Source organism: Gavialis gangeticus, unplaced genomic scaffold (genome assembly GCF_001723915.1).
Source record: "Gavialis gangeticus isolate Ggan-Ray unplaced genomic scaffold, GavGan_comp1, whole genome shotgun sequence".
In the NCBI taxonomy this organism is placed as follows: domain Eukaryota; kingdom Metazoa; phylum Chordata; order Crocodylia; family Gavialidae; genus Gavialis; species Gavialis gangeticus.
In genome coordinates, this window is record NW_017729033.1 from 96989308 (window position 1) to 96994987 (window position 5680).

Genomic DNA, 5680 nt, shown 5'->3' on the forward strand with positions numbered 1-5680 from the left:
CCCCCCAGCCCCTCTTCCCCCAACCCTGGAGAAGTATAAGGTAAATTACTACAATTATAGAGGGTGATGAATAAAAACTAGATGGAGGAGATCTCCATGAAGCAAAAAGGAAACATTAACTTTCTCCATTACCCCAGTCTAGTCTTTTGGATATTAGTAGTCTGTCACTATATTTCTCAATAGTGGGTGCGTCTATACATGTACTTTAATACACATTAGCCTATTTTAATGTTTGAGAGCCACTCTAATTAAAGCACCTGGAATGTCTCATGTATCAGCGTCCCTGCACTTCAAAATGATGGCAGGGGTGTTTATCTAAAGCTCATCAACTGTGGGAGGCTGCTGGAGCACGGTAATTGCCACGTTCCAACAGACTTGATTAACTGAGTCTGCTCCTATGCGCTCAAATTCTAGTGCATCGGAGCATTCTCCCTGCTTGTGTATAGGCACCCCATGCTCTTTAGTTTATGACCATTAAGACAGGCTAATGCACATTTTCCTAGTACTTCATGATGGAGGTACTAGATTTAATGCACATTAACTAAAGGAAATTAATGCATGTGTAGACATGCCCAGTTCATAATTACTCACTTTAGACCCTAAGATGCACACACATTTTTCTCCATTGGTCCTGTAAACATTCACATGATACAAGAACTTGGGTAAATGAAATCTCAAATAAGATGAACCACAGATTATACTGAACTGAGAATATAGATCCTGAATTTTCAGCCTTATCGCTTAGGATGCAAGATTGGAGTTCTGTCCCTCCAAATGCGAGCGTTATGTTTTAAAGCTGTCAGTATAATCTTGAATGGTGTTAAGAAATAGTTAGGCACTTCCATTAAAGATTTTTAAGCCGTGTGGAAGAAGCACCAAAATACCCAATGCCACGCTGAGATAAATTGAATTGCTAGACGTAATCTAAAGTGTAAATGATTCCATGGCGCCTGTATATTTACAACATCAAAGATTCTGTCAAAAATATCTTTGTTCACATTAATTTTCACACATCCCCAAATAAGGCATATGCCTTGTTTTGGGGTAGGCAGACTAAAGAAAAAAAAATATTTCTAGAGTTGTGGACGCAAGGAGCAGAGAAAGAGCCTAATTTTCAGCTCACTCACCTTCCCTTTCCTGCTCAGCTAAAAGTTACTGTCAATTTCACAGTGCCTGTGAAAAGGTTAAAATTGTAGCTGTTGCTGAAAACTGAACTCTGCCCTTCCCTCCTTCCCTTCATGGGGCTGGCTGGGGGACAGGGGAGAAAAAGAAGCACTAGCCTTTTATAGCACCTCCGTGTTTCTATTCTGGGCAGAACATCAGCTTCCTGCTTAGGACATACACACCAATTTTGGAAAGCAAATTTCTGGAAAAAGGATGTATATGGTATGAGAGTAAAGACAGTACATCAGCACTTACATTGTTGAATAAGGACAAAGGTAATTCATTTTTTTAAACACAAACCATTTTTTCTCTTCCTTTGACTTTACAGACGAGTGAACATATTTTAAGATACCTTGTTCATGTCAAGCTCATACCCTTTTTGTGTGAGACTTGTATAAACATTTGAGCAAGCATGTTTTACTTCTCTGAAGTTTAAGAAAAGGAAATCTAAAAGTTGCACGCACAGGCATTTGCAAGAATTGATTTTTAATTTAAAACACAAGTATTTGTCTTGGTCCTGCTTCTGTTCATACATTTAAAGGGAAAAATGGTATGATTCAGTCTATCTGACCCATCACTAATAGGCTTACATTTTGAATATCCATGATCAATCCTAGAGTAAAATAATATAAAACAATACTTGTTGAATAAATATGAAGAATAATGTTGAGGAAATCACAATTTGCTTTTGGAGAACTCATGAACTGAGGAAATGAAGAAAGCTCACTAAATTAACAATTATTTTGTGAATTATTCACCCAACTACCTATATGCTCTGGGATCAGTCCTCAGCACAGTAGTTTAGCTGTCACTTTCAAATTAGGTATATTGGCAGCAGTGGTAGCTAAAACCTTACAAGAATGATATCTTCTCCATGCTATATACAAAGAAGCCGATTACAGCTCCATGAGTATGGGGCAAGCCACCATTATACAACTTAATATATTTCAGAAACATTTTACAGCCTCATGATCATAGAATGGGTATGGGAAATGTATGCACATACCCTAGGACAATCAAAGATGTTAATCTCTACTGTATTTAGCAAAGTCACTTGAAAGTAGATATTTTGCTTTGTTGCTTTGAGTTTAAAATTTTAAGCCATCAGATAGCATCAGCCAAACAGATGATAAAATCATTGCTGTAGGGGAAACTTTCTGCATGTTGTGTAGAAGGTCCAGACACAACCTGCTATGAAAATGTAGACTTAAAGCAAGAACAACTTTTTTTCCTATGTCTTATCCTAAACTTTTCTGAAATGTCAAAGCCTGGCATAGACTGAGACCAACATTTCTAGAATGTATTTAAGTATGTTTGCACAGAGGAAGGGAGAAATAGTGTCAACATATATACTTAGTGTTAAAGGGCTAAAAAATATCTGTAAGTATTTGGTCTTTGTATCTCCCCAAAACATAAGGGAGGAAGCTGTGTCATTATTCAGAGCAATAGGGATGGACAGCTTAAAGGATGTTCTAGGGCTTGAAAACATGTTTTAAAAGCCTTGCAGTTTAGCTATCCATTAAGTACCTGCATGTTTTTGGAAGCATATTTTGGAAGGATGTTTCTGACGGCAACTGAAAACCACCTTCCAGTATGAAAACAAAACAAAAAAATGTCCATGTTATGTAAATCACAACTCTCTGATTTGATGATAGTATAATTTAATTCTTTCCATATAGTAAAAGCCAAACTGTGCCTTCAGCTATAGAAGCACAGTGATGGTGAAGACTCAGATTAAGCAGATTTGTAAAGTACAGACCAGCGTTCCCTCTAAGCTGTGTGGTGCGCACAGCCGTGCAGGCGCGCACATGCTGCGCTGTCAGGCATGCCTGCTCAGTTGCACACACCATGCAGCTTAGAGGGAATGCTGGTACAGACACAGAGATACTAGATGTTCTTGGGTTATCAAGTCCTCTGAAGCAAGACCATGGGATAGAGAAACTGGGGTATGGTAAGAAAATATTGAGACAAAAAGGCCGAATAAGATTCTATAGGGAACTGGGGGTGGGGGATAATTTGCCTATAAAAGAGTTTTTGGCTATACCCATGATCTGTAATTTCTTACTGAGTCTCCCACTTTGAATACTGTTATGAGCAGGAATGGAACAAGGAAATCTGCTTTAAACCCTATAGCCAAAGAAAAAGTTATGATAAATACTTAACAAAGATTTCTTGTCAAATTCTCACTTGGTTTTCTGTAAACAAGTTCATGGTTCTCTGTGCTGACCACTCGTATGTAGTGGGATCCATAAATATTTGTGATGCAGGGGTCTGCTACTGTACACTCACAAGTTTATTGATTATCTTGGTTATTCACTGCAATATGTGACCTTAATTTCTACACTTGAAGTTCCGATTCAGCATTTTTTTAGCTTACTGGAGCCATTTTAGTACTAGAGCTATTGTACATCCACTAATGTAGTACTTATTGCATAAAATTATATTTGCCATATCCAGATGTCAGTTTCATAAACTGATTTTATAGTAGAATACTTAATAATATTGTTGTGGACTCTTATTTTAAGCTGCATGATCATAGATTGGGCATGGCATGTGCACACGTTTGCTGGTGCCAGAAGCCATGCTGGGAACTTGATTTAAGCAAACTGGGGTTGGGGGAGGAGCAGGGAGGATCAGGAGAGATAGTGGATCCACAGGAAAAGATTAGTAGTTCTGAGGTGGGGTGGGGGGAGACGGCAGTGGTCAAAAGGGCTAATAATAGCCCTTTGAATCAGAATTGCAGGGAAGGAAAAGCACAAGCCCTATGGCTGAGGCAAGCGGCTGGGCATTCCCAGCCCGAGGGCTGCAATTTTAACATGTACACACATTTGTTATATTGGGCAAATCCACTCCCATTCTATCTTAGTTTGCCTCCTCAGGTGAATAAAGTTACAACAGATCAGCCATTTTTTGCCTGATCTAACAACCCTGAATGTCTGTACAGATCAGTACTTAGACTGACCCAACCCTAGTAGGGTTGATCTAAGTGCAATGTCTGCATGTACTCCTAATGTTTAGGGACCTACCCAAATCAAGGTAACAGATGTGTGATTTCACAGATCAATCACAGCACTGGCCACCATTTTCGCAGGCTTAGTTTCATAGTTTCTAGGGTCGGAAGGGACCTGAGCAGATCATCTAGTCTGACCCCCTGCCATGGCAGGAAAGAGTACTGGGGTCAAATGACCCCAGCAGGTGTACATCTAGCCTCCTCTTAAAGACCCCCAGGGTAGGAGCCAGCACCACTTCGCTTGGAAGTTGGTTCCAGATCCTAGCCACCCTGACAGTGAAGTAGTGCCTCCTGATAACTAGCCTAAATCTACCCTCTGCCAGGTTGTGACCATTATTCCTTGTCACTCCTGGCAGTGCTCGGGGGAACAGGGACTTCCCCAGTGCCCGCTGATCCCCCCTGACTAGTTTGTAACAGGCCACTAGATCCCCCCTCAGCCTTCTCTTATTGCAGCATTGCTGATTGGGCAAGAGGGCTGCCTTTCACATGACCCTACCGCTCGCTGCTGACTGCCAGAGAGGGCTGCCCTTTATGCAGCCCCACCCTTTTCCACCAATCAGCAGCTAGGGGTGGGGCTGCATGAAGGGTAGCCCTCTCTGGCAATCAGTGCTGGAGGGAGCAGCCACTATCTTGACTTCTCCTCTTCAGGCTGGTGGCTTCCTCCCCCTCAGGTTGAGAGGCCAAGGCCACAACAGCATTTTATTTTTCATAGGTTTTTTTCCATGGAAGTTCCATGCAAAATTGTGGAAACTGCCATTTTTCACAGTGTTTGCAGAAACTGCTGTTTATTGCGGCTTCTGCAAAAATCATGAAATCACTATTTGAGTAGGTCTCTATGAATATTTGTTCCAGTTGCCTCCTATTTTGAATTAAAATAAATGAAACTACAGATTTTCATCAGAAACGCACAAAGTTGGGGAAGAACTGTAATTGATACTTCTATTTGCTTCCTCCTCAGCCCCAGCAGTGCTGCAACAATTTGTGGTTCCTATCCAGGATTCATTCATTCATTCAATGAGGTCACCTGTATTTTAATAACTACATGTTTTGCAGGGAAGATCTCTTACTACATCAGTTCTTGCTGTTAAAATTATTGGAATCACAAATGAAAATAACTCATTAACCCTAGTAGAAACCATCAAAACAGGATCACTGAAGCATATATCTCCAGAAGAGAAAAATCACCATTTAGGTGCATGAAGAAGAACATAATTAATCTAATTTATGACAACCCCCCCATATAATTATGAATATTTCAAATCTTTTTGCACGACACTAATTCGCTGAAAAAACCAATGGCATTATTTACATTCATTAAAAGATTTCCTCAACCAAGAATTCCCACGCATTCCTGCAGGTGCAGCATTAGGGAGACGGTAGCAATCAAGGCAATAACAGTAAAGAGAAATAAAAAAAATAGCATAAATGTCTTTAGCAACTTAAGCTGGAAAAAACAAATACATTTAGAGAAAAATATGAGCACAGAGAAAGGAGGAGTATCAGCAA

At 40.1% G+C, this 5680-nt stretch overlaps 1 protein-coding gene across 1 annotated transcript in view; it reads right to left on the minus strand.

The window, feature by feature from the left end:
- CCSER1 (coiled-coil serine rich protein 1) overlaps positions 1 to 5680 on the minus strand; it is a 1844507-nt gene that overhangs the window by 708916 nt on the left and 1129911 nt on the right. The gene's annotated exons all lie outside the window — the stretch shown is intronic.